The sequence below is a fragment of the Hyla sarda genome, chromosome 4, assembly GCF_029499605.1.
Source record: "Hyla sarda isolate aHylSar1 chromosome 4, aHylSar1.hap1, whole genome shotgun sequence".
NCBI lineage: Eukaryota > Metazoa > Chordata > Amphibia > Anura > Hylidae > Hyla > Hyla sarda.
The window spans coordinates 106,977,700-106,997,503 of NC_079192.1; the positions used below are offsets into that span (position 1 = coordinate 106,977,700).

General features: G+C 39.9%; 1 long non-coding RNA gene across 2 annotated transcripts; it reads left to right on the top strand.

Moving 5' to 3' along the window:
- The first annotated feature begins 1,206 nt into the window (after positions 1 to 1,206).
- Positions 1,207 to 18,936, top strand: LOC130366883 (uncharacterized). Of its 2 annotated transcripts, XR_008891977.1 has the most exons (4): positions 1,207 to 1,344; positions 17,477 to 17,650; positions 18,381 to 18,493; positions 18,680 to 18,936. It is a non-coding gene; the product is annotated as an uncharacterized LOC130366883 (long non-coding RNA). The 2 variants fall into 2 exon arrangements; XR_008891978.1 differs by lacking the exon at positions 17,477 to 17,650 and having other exon boundaries at positions 1,236 to 1,344.
- Positions 18,937 to 19,804: the final 868 nt, after the last annotated feature.

Here is a 19,804-nt window from a genome sequence, read left to right on the forward strand (position 1 = left end):
TTCTGGTACTCTCTGCTGACATCTCTGTCCATTTTAGCAACCGTGGATATTGGATGTATGCTAAGGGTAGCATGGTGGCTCCGAGGTTAGCTCTGCTGCCTTGCAACGCTGGGGCCTTGTGTTCAAATCCCACTATGTGCTGTCTAAAGGGGGGATCTAACTATGTGCTGCCTAAAGGGAGGCTCTAACTATGTGCTGCCTAATATGGGGGAATCTATGTGCTGTCTAAAGGGGGGCTAAAGCACGTTATTCCAAACCATTTGGGAATAATAGGTGATTTATGCCCTTTATGGATTAAAACCAGACTCTGTATCAACTATGCAATTTTCCATGGGAGTTTTGCCATGGATCCCACTCCGGCACGCCACAGTCCAGGTGTTAGTCCCCTTGAAACAACTTTTAAATCACTATTGTGGCCAGAAAGAGTCCCTGTGGGTTTTAAAATTCGCCTGCCCATTGAAGTCAATGGCAGTTCGCCCGGTTCGCCAGTTCGCAAACTTTTGCGGAAATTTTATGTTCGCGGCATCACTAGTCCTGACCTTAAACTGAGGGACACTCTTTCTCTTCTGCTACTCTCCAAAATGGAGGGATAATAATTTCAAGGGCCCCTTAGCTCTTGTGGCCCTCCGGTTGTGCAAGGCTACCCTTCCACTGCTGTTTGTTGGAACTGTTTAAGTAGAGAGCTTTTACTTTATGAATAAAGTTTCTATGTTTAAGTAAAGTTACCAAGTTACCCATTGTGAAGCAACTCCTCGAGTCTTGGTGTCTTATTTTTTTTGTTTTGTTATTTAAGGTCAACCACCTTTTATATCATTTTTTTAAGCAGCAGAATGAAATATTTCATATGTGTATCTCCCCCCCCCCCATATTAAATATTAATCATTAATATTGCCACATTTTATATTATTTTAAATTTTCTTCTCTTTTCTCCCACTTAAAATCCCTTTATTTTCTTGATCTTGCTTACTAGTTTTTCCCAAATCTCAATCTCCCTAGAAAAAAGGAGCTTTCCACAGAACTCTGCATTAGTATAATTTTCTTAACCTCCTCTCTAAGATAGCTGTTTTTACTACATATACTATGGCGAGATTTATCAAAACCTGTCCAGAGGAAAAGTTGACCAGGTTCGCATAGCAACCAATCAGATCGCTTTTTCAAAAATGAAAGAAGCAATCTTATTGGTTGCTATGGGCAACTGGTAAACTTCTCCTTTACACAGGTTTTGATAAAACTCACTCATGGTACCTCTATCCCAGTTACTGTGAATCCTGGTGTCTTCGGAGAGTTGATAGGCCTCCATACACATGAAATGGTCGTCAGACCCTGGCAAAAGTTTTTAGAAGGGTATTCCCAACTCTCCTATCTTATCAACATAGTCAAGCTCAGGACTCAAGGCTCAGCCCCATTGAGAATGAATGGAGCTAAGAGCGAGAACTGTGCGATTGATATATGTGTATGTATTATATATGTGTGTTTATGTATCATGTGTGTTTGTATGACAGATGGATAGATAGATAAGTAGTAGTAGAGCAGAGCAGCACTGCCAGCAATGTCTGGATGATGTGGGTGCAAGCGGGCCCAATCGCAGCCCAGGTCACTGGCAGCAATAGTAGATACCAAGTAAAACGTCCCAAAGCACTCAAATCAGGTAAAAAAGCAATGCAGTTTATTTCCTCATATGTGGCAAGCAACATTTCGACTGTCTGCACAGTCTTTATAAATCTTGATAAAGACTGTGCAGACTGTCGAAACATTGCTTGCCACATATGAGGAAATAAACTGCATTGCTTTTTCACCTTACTAGATAGATAGATAGATGTGTGTATAATAGATAGATAGATGTGTGTGTGTATGATGTGTTTATGTATGATAGATGTGTGTATGTATCATGTGTGTGATATATGTGGTATGTGTTATGATATATGTGTATGTATTATATATGTGTGTTTTTGTGGATGTGTGTATGTATGATAGATTTGTGTATGATAGATGCGTGTGTATGTATCATGTGTGTAGGATAGATGTGTGTGTGTGTGTGTGTGTGTGTATGCATGAGGTGCATGTATGATAAATGTGTGTATGTATGATGTGCATAAAAGATGAGTGTGTGTATTATAGGTCTGTGTTTATGAATAATGTGCGTATGTATGATAGGTGTATGATAAATGTGTGTATGATGTGTGTATTGTGTGTATGTATCATGTGTATGATATATGTGGTATGTGTGATGATATATGTGTATGATATATGTGTGTTTGTTTGTATATGATATGTATGATAGATGGGTGTATGATAGATGTATGTGCATGTATTATGTGTGTAGGATAGATGTGTGTATGTATATATGTATGTGGTGTGTATATATGATGTGTGTATGCATTATAGATATGTGTGTATGAATTATGTGTGTATGTATGATAACTATGTGTGTATTATAGATATGTATAAGTATATAAAGAAGAAAAAGCAAGCAGTCATGAAATATTGCACACCAACTAGGTTACAAAAAATGGAAAAAGAAATCTAGCCTGCTACACTCAACCATGGGGATATTAGGGACCCTCAGTGGTCCTCTATCCCTCGCAGGGGTGATTGTAGCAAGCTAGAGATGTGTGATCCTCCAGTCTGTAAATTCTATTTTAACCCCTTAAGGACAAAACCTATTTTGACCTTAAAGGGGTACTCCGGTGGTTAATTTTTTTTGACTATATGGCATCTTCTTTGTAAGTTTTTTGCAATATACATGTGTTATATGTTTTGGCAGCGTGTATGTGTTTTTCTTACCTGTTTGTTGGGCAGGAAGTTCTGTAGTTCTGAGGGTTTTCTTTTACTGTTGTCCACAGTTCTGAGTCTGTTGTGGACAAGATGTCACAGCTTTTTTTTTTTTTTTTTTTTTTCTCTCTGTCTGCATGAGAGGAATAAGCCACGCCCCCTCATCTCATCCCCCTCCTCACCTCCCCCCTTCTCTGTATTCTAAGGACGCAGGTCTGCACAGGAGAAAGAACGCAGAGAAGATAAGTGTGCGGGTTGGGGATGTATGGACTGCAGGGGAATAAATCTCATACTGGGAATGATCTCTATGGGGAGATTTATCAAAACCTGTGCCGAAGAAAACTTGCCCAGTTGCCCATAGCAACCAATCAGATTGCTTCTTTAATTTTTCACTGGCCTTCATAAAAATGAAAGCAGCAAGCTGATTGGTTGCTATGGGCAACTGGGCAAGTTTTCCTCTGCACAGGTTTTGATAAATCTCCCCCTATATGTGAAGGGGGGGGGGGGGCTCCTGAATGACACATGCTGGGGGTTGTAGTCCCTGTTGTGTGTGTATGCTAGTGTTTACAAACCAGTGTGCCTCCAGCTGTTGCAAAACTACAACTCCCAGCATGCCCGACAGACTTTGGGCATGCTGGGAGTTGTAGATTTGCAACATCTGGAGGTACACTGGTAGGGAAACACTGTTCTAGCCTATTCAGCATACACATCATGTAACACCAGTGTTTCCCAACCAGTGTGCCTCCAGCTGTTGCAAAACTACAACTCCTAGCATGCCCAATGGCTGTCAGGACATGCTGGTAGTAGTAGTTTTGCAACACCTGGAGGCACCCTGGTTGGGAAACACTGGTGTATGCCCTACAGAGGTGTGGTGAACTACAACCCCCAGGAGACTACAGAGGCAGCATGCTGGTGTAATACCACAGACTGAGGACTCCTGAATGACACATGCTGGGAGTTGTAGCCCCTTTTGTGTGTGTATGCCAGTGTATCCCAACCAGGGCTGATTATATTAGTGTGCTGTGTATAAGGGGGCTGACCCAGGAAAATAGTAGGATGGGTAAAGGGTGGAAAAAACAAAACAAAACAAAAAAGGAGCTGCCCCAAACCAGCAAGGCATGTGGCATGCTGGAATTTGTAGTTTTCAGCACAGCAAGAAACAGGAAATAGAGGCAAAGATAGGAAAACAAAGTGGGGGATAAAAAGACAACAAAGAACAGAAATAGAGTAGGCTAAACAACAAGAATAGAAATGAAACAAAAACAAGTAGGGTAAGTCAAAAACGGAAAAACACGTTGACCACCGGAGTACCCCTTTAAGGATGTAGCCATTTTTTGCAAATCTGACCACTGTAACTTTAAGTATTAATAGCTCTGGGATGCTTTTACTTATCATACTAGTTCTGAGAAAAAAAATTTCATGACATATTCTACTTTATGTTAGTGATAAATTTTCACCATACTTGCATCATTTCTTTATGAAAAATTCCAAAAGTTCATGAAAATTTGGTAAATTTAGCATTTTTCTGATTTTGAAACTCTCTTTTGAAACAGACATACCAAATAAATTATATGTTGATTCACATATAAAATATGTCTGCTTTATGTTTCCATCATAAAGTTGACATGTTTTTACTTTTTGAAGACATTAGAGGGCTTCAAAGTTTAGCAGCAATTTTCCAATTTTTCATGAAAATTTCAAAATCTTAATTTTTCAGGGACCAGTTCAATTTGAAGTGGATTTGAGGGTCCTTCATATTAGAATTGCCCCATTAATGACCCAATTTTAATAACTGTACCCCTCAAAGTACTCAAAATACCATTTAGAAAGTTTGTTAACCACTTGGGTGGGTGTTTCACAGGAATAGCAGCAAAGTGGAGGAGAAAAATCTAAATCTTCATTTTTTTACTCTAACATGTTTTTGTAGCCCCATTTTCTTTTTTCATTTTTACAAGCGGTAAAAGGAGAGAAAGCCCCCCCCCCCCCAATTTGTAACCCAATCTCTCTGGAGTAAGGAAATACCACATATGTGGATGTAAAGTACTCTGTGAGCGCACTAGAGGTCTCAGAAGAAGGTTTTTAGGGGGCATGTGTATTTAGGAAGCCCCCATGGTGCCAGAACAGCAAAAAAAAAATAATAATAAAAAAAAACACATGGCACACCTTTTGGGTAACTACACCCCTCAAGGAATGTAACAAGGGGTACAGTGAGCCTTAACACTCCACAGGTGTTTGACGACTTTTTGTTAAAGTTGGATGTAAAAATGAGAAAAATATTTTTTTTCACTAAAATGCTAATGTTATCCAAAATATTTCATTTTCACAAGTGGTAATAGGAGAAAAAAATTGTAACCCAGTTTCTCTCAAGTATTGAAATACCCCATATGTGGATGTAAAGTGCTCTGTGAGCGCACTAGAGGGCTCAGAAGAGAAGGAGCACCATTGGGCTTTTGGAGAGAGAAATTAGCTGAAAAGGTTTTTTTTTGGGGGGGGGGGGGAATGTTGCAGTTAGGAAGCCCTTATGGTGCCTGAACAGCCAAAAAAAAAACACAAGGTACACTATTTGGGAAACTACCCCCCTCAAGGAATGTAACAAGGGGTAGAGTGAGCCTTAAAACCCCACAGGTATTTGACGACTTTTTGTTAAAGTTGGACATGAAAATAAAAAAATCTATTTTTTTCACTAAAATGCTAATGTTATCCCAAATTTTTCATTTTCACAAGTGGTAATAGGAGAAAAAGCCCCCCAAAATATGTAACCCAGTTTCTCTCGAGTATTGAAATACCCGATATGTGGATGTAAAGTGCTCTGTGTGCGCACTAGAGGGCTCAGAAGAGAAGGAGCACCATTGGGCTTTTGGAGAGAGAATTTTGCTGAAAAGGTTTCTGGGGGGCATGTCGCATTTAGGAAGCCCCCATGGTGCCAGAACAGCAAAAAAAAAAAAAAAAACACATGGCACACCATTTGGGAAACTATACCCCTCAAGGAACGTAACAAGGGGTACAGTGAGCCTTAACACCCCACAGGTGTTTGATGAGTTTTTGCTAAAGTTGGACGTGAAAATGAAAAAAATGATTTTTTTCACTGAATTGATACTGTTACCCCAATGTTCTCATTTTCAGAAGGGCTAATAGAACCCCCCCCCCCCCCCGAAAAAAAAAAAAAAAAACTTGTAGTCCAATTTTTCCCAAGTAAGGCAATGTGTGGACGTAAAGTGCTCTGCTGGCACACTACAGGGCTCAAAAGGGTATTTGGTTGGAATTGAAGTTGGAGGCCATGTGCGTTTACAAAGCACCCATAGTGCCAGAACATCAGAACCATTTGTGACACCATTTCGGAAACTACGCCACTTAAGGAATGTAACATGGGGTACAGTGAGTATTTAAACCTCAAGAGTGTTTGGAACAGTGGGCCATAAGTGGATTTTTTGCACTTAAATGCTAGTGTTACCCCAATTTTTTTATTTTCACATAGGGTAATGGGAGAAATTGGGTTACAAATTTTGGAGGCCTTTTTCTTCTGAGTATGGAAACACCCCATATGTGGACTTAAATTGCTCTGCGGACGCACAACAGTGTTCATAAGAGAAGGAGCAATATTTGGCTTTTGGAGAGAGAATTTGGCTTTAATTGAGGTTGGGGGGGGGGGGGCATTTGCGTTCTCAAAGCCCATGTAGTGCCAGAACAGTGGACCCCCCCCCACATGTGACACCCCTCAAGGAATGTAACAAGGAGTGCAGTTACCATTTACACCCCACTGCCGTTTGACAGATCTTTGGAACATTGGGCTGTGCATGTGAAATTTTTTTATTTCACAGACCACTGTTCCAAAAATTTTTCAGACACATGGGGGATGTAAATGCTCACTGCCCCCTCTGTTAAATTCCTTGAAGGGTGTAGTTTCCAAAATGGGGTCTCATGTGATTGTTTTTTCTTTTGGGTTTATGTCTGAAATGCTGCAACTATTGGCCACCCCTGTACAAATCACAAATTTAGGCCTCAGGCCTCTCACTCCTAAGCCATGTTAAGCACCCGCAGAGGACGTTACGCCCACATATGGGGTAATATTTCTATACTCTGGAGAAAAAGCGTTCCAAATTTTGGGAGTCTTTTTCTCCTTTTACCTCTTGTGAAAATTAATAGTATGTTAGTGTAGAAAATGCTATTTTATTTACACTAATATGCTAGTGTAGCCTACAATTTTTTTTTTCATAAGAGGTAAAAGTAGAAAAAGCCCCCAAATTGTAAAGCAAATTTTCCCGAGTATAGAAATACCCCATATGTGGCCCTACACTGTTGTCAGGCAACTGGGCTCCGGAGTGAGAGAGAGCCATGCACATTTGAGGCCTAAATTAGTGATTTGCACAGGGGCGGCTGATAGTTGTAAAGTTTTACTTACATCTGGTGTACCAAAACACTGCAGTTAGTAAATCTTCCTCTATTGCAGTGTTTCCCAACCTGGGTACCTCCAGCTGTTGCAAAACTGTGACTCCCAGCATGCTGGGAGTTGTAGTTTTGCAACAGCTGGAGGCAGCCTGGTTGGGAACACTGCCCTACTGTGTTGATCCAGAGGATGGCAAAAAAAAAAACCTTGAGGTTGCCTTGAGGCAGATGCCAATTTGCCCCATACTAGGAGGGAAAATCCCTTCCCGACTCCAAATATGCTAATCAGACTTAATCCCTGGATCAACGTTCTGGGAACTTTTTGGGGAATATTAGAATGTTAACCCCAATAACATAAAGGATGGAAATGTAGAGTGTATGTTCACAAATGCCAGAAGCCTAGCAAATAAAATGGGGGAGCTTGAGGCCTTGATACTGGAGGAACACATTGATATAGTTGGGGTCACTGAGACATGGCTGGACTCCTCGCATGACTGGGCTGTCAATCTGCAGGGGTTTACATTGTTTCACAAAGATAGAATGAACAGAAAAGGTGGTGGAGTCTGTCTGTATGTTAGAAGTGGTATGAACGTCAGTGTGAATGATGCCATAGTGTGTGATGATACTGAGGATGTGGAATCACTGTGGGTAGAATTACAAAAGGAGGGAAATACTGAAAAAATATTTGGTGTAATCTACAGACCCCCTAATATCACTGAAGAGATAGAAGGTCGGCTGTATAAATAAATAGAGAGGGCCGCCAGGGCAGGTACAGTGGTAATAATGGGAGATTTTAACTATCCAGATATAGATTGGGGTCCGGGGTTGGCTAAAACTACAAAGGGGCGACAATTCCTTAATTTATTGCAGGATAATTTTATGGGCCAGTTTGTGGAGGACCCAACAAGAAGTGATGCCTTGTTGGATCTGATCATTTCCAACAACACAGAGCTGGTTGGTAATGTAACTGTGAGGGGAAACCTTGGTAATAGCGACCACAATATAGTTACTTTTGACTTAAAATGTAGAAAACAAAGACAGGCGGGGAAGGCAAAAACATATAACTTTAAAAAGGCAAACTTCCCTGGGCTGAGGGCTGCACTACAGGACATAGACTGGGGGGGAGGTGTTCTCAAATACTGATACAGAAGGTAAATGGGGCATCTTTAAATCAACTCTAAATAACTATACAGCTAAATATATACCAAAGGGGAACAAATATAAACGATTAAAACTAAATCCTACATGGCTGACAAATTATGTTAAAAGAGCAATAAACAACAAAAAATAGCTTTCAAAAAATACAAATCTGATGGGTCAGCTATAACATTTAAACAGTACAAGGAGCTTAATAAAATCTGTAAAAATGTAATAAAAACAGCAAAAATTCAAAATGAGAGACAGGTGGCCAAAGAAAGCAAAACTAATCCTAAATATTTTTTTAGATATATAAATTCAAAAAAGCAAATAAACCTCCCCATAATGGGGAGGTTGTCACAGGCGATAAAGAGAAAGCAGAGCTACTGAATGGGTTCTTTAGTTCTGTATATACTAACGAAGAAGGAGCTGACATTGGACAGGTCAGTGCTGGTAACACATCATGTAATGTACTGAACTGGCTTAATGTAGAAATGTTAAAAGGTAAGTTAAGTGATATAAATGTAAGCAAATCTCCAGGGCCAGATGGATTCCACCCAAGAGTTCTTAGATAGGTAAGTTCAGTAATATCTGTACCCTGTTCATGATATTTAGAGATTCACTGGTGTCTGGTATTGTGCCAAGGGACTGGCGCAAGGCGAATGTGGTGCAAATCTTCAAAAAGGGCTCTAGGTCTTCCCCAGGAAACTATAGACCGGTAAGTTTAACGTGCATTGTGGGTAAATCGTTTGAAGGACTTATAAGGGATTACATACAGGAATACATAGGGGATAATAGTATTATAAGTGATAGCCAGCATGGGTTTACTAAGGATAGAAGTTGTCAAACCAATCTAATTTGCTTTTATGAAGAGGTGAGTAGAAGCCTTGACAGAGGAATGGCTGTGGATATAGTGTTTCTGGATTTTGCTAAAGCGTTTGATACTGTCCCTCATAGACGTCTGACAGGTAAGTTAAGGTCTTTGGGTTTGGAAACTTTAGTTTGTAACTGGATTGAACACTGGCTCATGGATCGTACCCAGAGAGTGGGGGTCAAGGATTCATACTCTGATTGGTCCCCGGTTATTAGTGGTGTACCCCAAGGTTCAGTACTGGGCCCGCTGTTGTTTAATTTATTTATCAATTATATAGAGGATGGCATTAACAGCTCTGTTTCTATCTTTGCAGATGACACCACGCTTTGTTGTACGATACAGTCTATAGAGGATGTGTATAGGTTACAAGATGACTTGGATAGACTAAGTGTCTGGGCATCCACTTGGCAAATGAGGTTCAATGTGGATAAATGTAAAGTTATGCATCTGGGTACTAATAACATGCATGTGTCATATGTCTTAGGGGGGATTAAACTGGCAGAGTCACTGGTAGAGAAGGATCTGGGTGTACTTGTAGATCATAGACTACAGAATAGCATGCAATGTCAGGCTGCTGCTTCCAAGGCCAGCAGGATATTGTCATGTATAAAAAGAGGCATGGACTCACGGGACAGGGACATAATACTCCCCCTTTATAAAGCATTGGTACGGCCTCATCTGGAATATGCTGTTCAGTTTTGGGCACCAGTCCATAAAAGGGACACTGTGGAGCTGGAAAGGGTGCAGAGATGCGCGACTAAACTAATATGGGGCATGGAACATCTTAGCTATGAGGAGCGATTAAAGGAGTTACAATTGTTTAGTCTTGAGAAGAGACGTTTAAGGGGGGATATGATAAATGTTTAGAAGTATATTAATGGCCCATACAAAAAATATGGAGAAAAACTGTTCCAGGTCAATCCCCCCAAAGGACGAGGGGGCACTCCCTCCGTCTGGAGAAGAAAAGGTTTAGTCTCAAGGGGTGACAAGGCTTCTTTACCATAAGAACTGTGAACTTATGGAACAGTCTACCTCCGGAACTGGTCAAAGCAGGAAAAATTAACAGCTTTAAAACAGGGTTATATACATTCCTGGAACAACATAACATTAATGCTTATGAAGAAATATAAAATCCCATCCCTTCCCCAATATCGCGCCACACCTCTACCCTTCAATTCCCTGGTTGAACTTGATGGACGTATCTTTTTTCAACCGTACTAACTATGTAACTATGTAGCCATGGACAGGAATGTCCCTGTGTTGCCAATGCATCGGAAAAGCGCTGTACATAGCCGTGGTCCCAAGCTCATGTACAATGTCACCAACACATTGGAAAAGAACAAAAACATTGGACAATGCTGCATGGCTCGTGTACAATGAACAGTTAATTTGGGGAAAGATAAAAAGGGGGTAAATTGTAAATTTAGTGCTCCAAAGACCTATGGTACACCTCGAAGCTTTCTTTGATGCAGAGGCCTGGTTTTTCAAGACAGGTGTCACACTGGAAAATGGTGTATTTTCTTATCACTTTAGAACAGACTCGGCATCTTCTTTAGAACTGTCCCTTCTTTCCAGTGTGGAGGACCACTCCTGGAAAATGTTGCCCTGGTATAATACGAGCACCTTCAGTTCCAGAGGTACTTGGGCCCGCTCCTTCCTGATTACTACCTCCTGGAACTGAAGGAATGTTTCCATGTTGCCAGTGCTTCGAAATAGTACAAAAGCGTTGTACAATGCCGTCTGGACCATGTACAACTCTACTTTTTTGTACCATCTTCTGGTTTGGAGCATGGCGCTATATGGTCTGAGGACTTGATCAGAGAGATCAACTCCTCCCATATACTGATTGTAGCCCAGAATACAATCAGGTTTGAGGACCGGTGTTGCGGTATCTCGTACAGTGACAGGGGTGCTGCCATTACCATGAATGGTGGTCAGCATAAGGACATTCCTCTTGTCCCTATACCTGACCAGGAACCTATTGCCACTAGTAAGGGCCCTACTTTCGCCCTTAGCGATTGACGTTTTTATAGGATGTTTTGGAAGGCCTCTCTAATTTTTCCGCACAGTGCCACAAGCAACAGTGGCTCTGGCAGAAAGGGACTTGAAGAGAGGGATGCTTGTATAAAAGTTATCCACATACAGGCTGTAACCTTTATCCAGCAGTGGGTACATCAGTTCCCACACAATTTTCCCGCTAACTCCCCGGAAGGATTCTGGGGGTTCAATGCGGGAATCCTTCCCTTCATACACCCTAAATCTGTAAGTGTACCCTGAGGAGCTCTCGCAGAGCTTGTATACTTTCACACCATACCTTGCCCTTTTACTGGGAATGTACTGGCGGAAATGGAGCCTTCCTTTCAAACTAATAAGGGACTCGTCAATGGCAATGTATTTTTGGGGGACATAGGCCTCTGCAAATTTAGTAACGGAGATTTATCCCAGTTACAATTTTGGGGTTTCATTAAATGCAAATTAGCTCCAAGGAGAGGAGACCTTGATAACAGATTGCTGCGTACTGAAGCAAAATGGATTTATAATTTACATAGTTTGAACCCTCAAGAGTTAAATGAGGGATTCACCTTCTCTGCCTTTTTATAAATCCTTCCTACCCAATAATAGTCTAAAATTGAGGTTCTCTTAATTGGCAATACTACATAACTAGTGTTGGGCGCGAATATTCAAATTTCTATTTTTTTTTTTGCGAATATCGCAAATTTGTGAATATTGCGAATATATTCACTATATATTCGAAATTATGAATATTCACTTTTTTCCGTATACGCGCATATTCGCATATATGAATATTTGCATATTCCTTCTTTTCCCTTGTGGGCCAATTAGAATGATGCAAATACACTTGTCAGAGGTTATCAATAACATCCCTAGCAACCAATAGTAACGTTGCCCACCCCCTCACTGTTTTCTTCCTCGAATATGCAAATATTTACATATGCGAATATGTGAATATAACGAATGCGTGAAATTTGCGAATATAGGACAAATATTCATCTATATATTCGCGAAATATTGTGAACTCGAATATGGCCAATGCCGCTCATCACTTTACATAACCAGAAAAATTAGATGGTAGCTGCACGGCCGATCAAAAATAACTGGTGATACACCTTTAAATGATGTCTCATGACAACTCTGACTGATGGGTACCATCCCAATTTTTCAATAGTTACGTCTCCTTTGTATGGCATTTTTTAACAAACTACTAATGTGATTTATATACATGTCAAGATTTTGATAAGTGGATACATATGACACTATCTTATAATTTTTTGATAGCAATTTGTTAATTGGAGAGACATTCTTATGTCAATAAAAAAGAGTAAGGGGAGGCACAGTTCATTTCGGTAACAAAAAAGTGGAGGATCCCAGTGGAAGCAATTCCAACTTGTAAAAGGATGGTGGAGGAGGTGCTCGGATAAATCAGAACATAGCTAGTAAATAAACTTAAATCCAGATAGAAAATGCTGCACTACCCATGTCCATCGCTGGGTCTGTGGAGGTTCCAAGGAAGAGGAAGGTGATCACCTTTCTCTTCCTAGGAACCTCCACAGACCCAGCGCTGGACATGGTGAGTGTGGGATTTTCTATCTGGATTTAAGTTTATTCTTATATGTCATCTTTATATCTGGAGCCCCTTATGGAGATAGCCCTAATCCCTTAGAGTATTAAAGAAATTAATGTAACCTTATACCTACCTTGTACAATATAAATAACATTTGTGTATAAATAAACTAAGTTCTCGTGCATCCTTTGATTGCGCACCTATCCAAGGATAACTGGGATTATTGGAAAAAGGACTAAGTATTTGCGCAACTGTATGTGCGCACTGCTCGGACGCGCATGCGCAGAATTACCAGCGGAGCCCCGAACATCCTTAAGATCTTGTGCAGTGCCACGTGGGGATTGTTTACATGCCACGTCCTCGCTGCGCGTGCACAGAAGTGTAGTCAGAGGTCCGGCTGTATCTAAGAACTTGTGCAGTGCAATCTGTGCAGAAAGTACTTACCACGTCATTGCGGAATATCTGGGCGGTTTACCAATTGGAATTATATATGTGGCCTTCTTTGACCGGTAGGAAGAATAAGAGCGGTCTTTGGTTTTTTCAGATGTCCATCATGGATTAGAGGATGCTGATTGGAGTACCCAATCATGTAATCATAGGAATAGTACCTGATTGGAGGATGTATTCACTGACCTCATGAGAGGAGGTTATAAAACCCCAGGTCGGCGTTTTCAGATGCCATTGCTCACATGCATCTTGACAAAGCCACTTAGGTGGTGAAACGTTGAGGTTTTGGTTTTTAATCAGCTGTGTGCTTCAGCCAACAATAGTAGAAAGGGCACATTACCTGCAGAAATGCCCTCTACATTCAATTGATTATTAATGGAGCTAGCTAAGCCCTCTTACTTATAATTCATGCTGGCTGAGAGCACACAGTGTTTTTAAGTGTGTGTTTTTCTATCTTTTTCCTTTTTCATCATTAATATGATTTATTTTGTGGACTTAAGTAATAAAGTCTTGTAAATTATTGTTTTTGACGGCTGGGAACTTAAGGATTTTTTTTTTTTGACCACCTCCTGAGACTAGACTCTGGATCCGCCACTAGTTGGACCCCCACCAATCATCTTGCTATCCCTTACCTTATTGATAGGAGATAACTTTGCAAGTTGTAATTACCCCTTTAATGCTAAGTTCACACATCATAAATTGTACTGATTTATTTTATGTTACATGCACATTGTAGTCTGTATTCAGAAAAAAAAAGCAGCTTTTTTGTCAATTACAGATGAATATGCGTGTGTAAAATAAAATACGTCTGTAAATTTAAGTTGGGTTCACACACATATTTTGACCAGTATTTTGCATAGCCTTTTTAGCCATTATACAGGGTTGGCCATTTATATGGATACACCTTAATGAAATGGGAATGGTTTGTGATATTAACTTCCTGTTTGTGGCACATTAGTATATGTGAGGGGGGGAAACTATTCAAAATGGGTGGTAACCATGGCGGCCATTTTGAAGTTGGTCATTTTCCAACTTTTGTTTTTTCAATAGGAAGAGGGTCATGTGACACATCAAGCTTATTGGGAATTTCACAAGAAAAACAATTATGTGCTTGGTTTTAATGTACCTTTATTCTTTCATGAGTTATTTACAAGTTTCTGACCCCTTATAAAATGTGTTTAATGTTCTGCCCATTGTGTTGGATTGTCAATGCAACCCTCTTCTCCCATTCTTCACACACTGATAGCAACACCGCAGGAGAAATGCTAGCACAGGCTTCCAGTATCCGTAGTTTCAGGTGCTGCAGAATGGGCAAAACAAAAATTGGAACAGGACCCTCAGTTTATGCAGATTTTGTTCAGTGATGAGGCAAACTTTTATGTGAATGGTGAAGTTAACAAACAAAACCACTACTATTGGTCTGGCACTAACCCACATTGGATAGATCCCTCCGAGACTGTTGGAACTCAAAAATTGAATGTATGGTGTGGTGTGGTATATGGGGTACAAAGATAGTGGGGCCATTCTTCATTAATGGAAACCTTAAGGCCACTGGATATGCAAAATTACTACATGATGATGTGTTTCCCTCTTTATGCACTGAAGCTGGCACGTTCCCTGAGTTTTTCCAGCAAGATGGTGCACCACCACATTATGGGTGTCAGGTCCGAGCATTCCTAGATGAACAGTTTCCTGGAAAGTGGATTGGTCATCGTGGGCCAGTTGAATGGCCCCCAAGGTCTCCCGATCTGACCCCCTTAGACTTTTATCTTTGGGGTCATCTGAAGGCAATTGTCTATGCTGTGAAGATAAGAGATGTGCAGCACCTGAAACTACGGATACTGGAAGCCTGTGCTAGCATTTCTCCTGCGGTGTTGCTATCAGTGTGTGGAGAGTGGGAGAAGAGGGTTGCATTGACAATCCAACACAATGGGCAGCACATTGAACACATTTTATAAGTGGTCAGAAACTTGTAAATAACTCATGAAAGAATAAAGTTACGTTAAAACCAAGCACATAATTGTTTTTCTTGTGAAAATCCCAATAAGTTTGATGTGTCACATGACCCTCTTCCTATTGAAAAAACTAAAGTTGGATTCAAAATGGCCGACTTCAAAATGGCCACCATGGTCACCACCCCTCTTGAAAAGTTTCCCCCTCACATTTACTAATGTGCCACAAACAGGAAGTTAATATCACCAACCATTCCCATTTTATTAAGGTGTATCCATGTAAATGACCCACCTTGTAGTTTTCTCTGTATCTCTTTTCTCTATATCACTTCCACTTCTGGTTGTGGCTAAAAATACTGACCAAAATACTGTGTGTAAACACAGCCTTGGGGGTTCCCTTTATCAAAGAGAACCTGAATATAAATATGAAGAGTATATCTGAGATGTTTGCCTTTAGAGGAGAGCTCGTCTATAGCAGGGAGGTGGTTAAATATAAATTTATAAGACATTTCTTAGTTTTTTTTTATTATGAATGGAAGTTCATATCCAAGAACCACACAAACATTTGTATAAATAATGCAAAGTGTAATATGTGTGGGGAATTAGCAGAATAGCTTTCCCTCCTCTGGTTTCTGCTCGGCGTTTCTCCTTTATGCTGGTATATCCTTTCTTGTGCCTTTACACCCGTGCAATTAAGCGCTGCTGAAGACATTAGACATTGTGTTTCTCTGGATATTCTCCTGTGTTATCTGCTTATTGTTTTTTTTTCTTCTTTCAGCAAGAAAAGCCAAAAGCCTGTTCAAAATGCTATGTTTGGCAAAAGATGAAGCAAAACTGGAAAAAAAAGAGAATGAATGCAATGAATGTGGACCAACTATATTATCTTTGCTATGAATAATTGCCTGTAGCCCATAAGATAGATGGAGGCTGTGTGTGATTTCATGTATAGATACTGAAACTAAGCTGTGTAAGCAGAGGATTCTCATCATGTAGTGCAGATACTAGATTCTGAAATGTCATTAGAGTTTCCATTTGTTTCTATGGGTTTAAAGACATGAAAAAAAGGCAAAGCTTAATATTCTACAGGGTGTTATATTTCAGGGAGTGCCTATATACTTCTTACATTTATGCAATACAGAGGGGGGAGTCTTAGCTATCACATTGCTTGTATGGTCTAATTTTTTAGGATTGACACTACTCATGTCGGCAACTATTTGTGACTTAGATCAGCCAAAGATAACACATAGAGTCATGGTAATTGTCAAATCATTCTCCACTACATTGATCAACTTGGCTCCGCTACATTTTTTTTTTTTTAACAATTTAGCAATTTAAATTATTCAGTTCCATATATGTGTTCTGCTTCTTATACCTACTACTCACTTTGTTCAACAATACGGAACATAGAGTAAAATATTCTACATCATTACATTGTCTACTAGTTGTCATTATAGTCCCACCATGTCATGTAATATTCCCACCAGGATAGCATTTACAATTGGTGCTGGGACCTGGGACCAGGACCAGCTCTGGTGAACAGATCATTTGGCCTATGTGTATGGACTCATGTGCAGTCAAAAGTAATCCTCAAAGCTTAGGAAAGCGAAAACACTTTGAACCGCTTTCTGGCATCATGAGACAGTATGGCCGAGACTAGAGGTTGCATGAGTCACGCGAGTCCTCTTTCATCTTCCAGGTCATTACTGTAATTATTGGGAAGAATAACAATAGTGTATCATGCCAAAGGTCACTATGCCAGTCTAGGCACCATACCATAAAAATAGCATAAAATAGCATATAGCATATATACAAAATAACATATACTGTATTCCTGGGTAAAAATCTATAAAATCAAATAGCAAAAATGTTAAAGAATATTGAAAAATGAACACACCGCTATTTCTGTGATCCACCTCAATGCTACTTGGCTTTAGGCACTCGCCTACTCGGCCGGTAGCGATGCCCCCTCGGCTTGATTGACAGGCCCTGTCATTGCTCTGCTTACTGAACAGACGGAGTAGAGCGATGACGCGGCCCTGCAATCAAGCCGAGGGGGCATCGCTGCCGGCTGAAGACACAGGACTAGTTGAGAGGAGCTCCATGTCCAGGCGACTACTTTTGGGCATGGCAGGGAGCAGTTTATGGGTTCATATCCTCACCATCCCCGCAAGCAGGAACGTCCTCCGGTGATGGTGAGGATAAAGATTTTACCCTATATAATGCTTTTCAAAGCGTTTTATAGGGTAAAATCTGATGATTGATTCCCTTTAAAGCTGTTCATTCAGGTATATCAGGATCAGCATCAGGATCTATCTATCTATTTTCCAGAAATGGGCAGCACTGACTGAAATGTAGGGTGGTGCATGCTGGAACAACTCGGTCGAAAGTCCAATAAATCCAATAAAGAAAGAGTGCTGCTGATTACTTTACTGTATCTATCTATCTATCTGTTCATCTATTCTGTGTTTTGGCTACCTGATGCATACGACACATCAAAAAAGTGTACGTATTTTTTTTTTCTGCCTATGAATTTTGAATCAGAAACATTTTCAGTATATAAATTATGGCTTGGATTCCCAATAAAGGTAAAAATATGCAGTTCTGAAGACAAATTCTGCTGCACTTTGATATGAAATATGTTTGAAAATGTATAGGAAATTCTGTCATGTGAACATTTCTGTCATGTGAATGTTGCCTGATATTTTCTCTTAATGGGTCACTCCGCCGCAAACATCTTATCCCCTATTTAAAGGATAGGGGATAAGGTGTTAGATTGCGGGGATCCTGCCTCTGGGGACTCCCTCTATCCCCTCCATTCACTTCTATGGGAGGAGGCGTGACGGCTATGACATAGCCATCACGCCTCCTCCCATGCAAATGAATGGAGAAGGTGTAACGTGACGTTACAAACGCAGAAGCTACTAGCTTCTGCGTAGCAGGACCCCCGCAATCTGACATTTTATCCCCTATCCTTTGAAGAGGGGATAAGATGTTTGTGACAGAGTACCCCTTTAATAATTTTGTACGTTTTAAAATTTGGAGTTGGTTTGGTTGTTTGCAGCTATTTGCAAATGTCTATTGCTTTCCAGAGAGATAGGGGTCTATTAGGTATTAATGGATGCTTTCTTATAATGTAATTTTTTTCAAATTTGGGCTATGTTATCTTCATTTGCAGGTGTTGTTGAATTTGTCATTACCTTTTTTCTTGTATGCATTATATTTATTTCCTTAGTATAACAGAGAACACACTGCAATATCCTAGGAAGCTGCACCAAATAACAAACCCATCTTTGCTACATCTGTACAAATACCGTACATAAGCACAATCTGAAATCCATGGGTAAGGTCAGTATTGTGCTGTCATCTGTCTTCTACTATAAACCTCTTTATTTTCTCTGTTTGTGCGCATGGAATCTATTCAAGTCCTTTAAATCCTTTCCTAATTTCTTGTGGCTATTAAAAGATACATTTTTAAACACAACCTCTATCAGAATATGGTATTACATGACACTGTAACCTTTCTCCTTCTAGAAAACCACCCTTTATGAATAAAACATAGCTGACCTTTAAAAACTTTGCCGTTGTACCAGGTGATTGCATATTAACAAGCTTTTTGAAGAAATAGGACAGGAACGGGGAATTTCAGTTAAATTCAGATAATAGTACTATTGAAGTCATTTATTATTCCGCACAATAAAGAGGATGTAACAAGTGCTACAACAAGCGTCCATTCAAATTCACTTGCATATGATTTTGAGAAAAAGTCCCAGTTATATTCCTAAAGTGACAATAAAGGTTTTTCATTCAAATGAAACCAGTGGCAGTAATATTGTAAAGAAAGATGATGTCTTATATTGTATATTGTATCCAAGGCTAGGTCACATCGACCTGAACATGAGATGACCAGTTATGATATCATTGTAATAGTGTTAAGGATAGAATACGCTAGGTATGAAGATAGAGAATAGAAAAAATAGCACAGTTGTACATATGCCAAAAATACCGGGTGATTCAAAAAAGATTAATTTATTAACATAAAAAGATGTACTATCTAGCCAAGCTTTATCTATACACAACAAATGTTCAATGTGATTTCCATCCATTGGTGACACATAAGATAGCTAGGCAATAGTCCCCTTCTGACCAGACGCATGTCAGCATATCCTTTAATTTTTTATATTTTATATCATTTTTGCTACTTCATCTTCCTTTGCAGATGTTGCAATGTTACATTTGTCATTACATTTTTTCTTCTGCACATTGGCCCTGATTTACTATTGTAAACCTGACATGTCTTGTCAGGTTATGTGCCAGATTCTGTCAGATTCATTGCGGAATCTGTAGGCGCTATATAAATAAAATAAATAAATAAATAAAAATTCATTGCGCCAGAAAATTCTGTCTGTGCCGGAATTTGCACCAGAATTCTGTCTGCGCCAGAATTCTGTCTGTGTCAGGAATAAAAAAACCTGACCAGCTCTCCATTTTACCGTGAAAACTTGAAAAAGGGGCATGTCATGAAAAGGAGGCATGGTCACAGAAAAGGGGTGTGTTCCTGACATTTTCACAAAAACCCAATATATTTACTAAGGTAAATGTGGTGGATTTGAGCTGAGGAAAACCCTACAGAGCATGTGTTAATAAAAAAAACAAAAA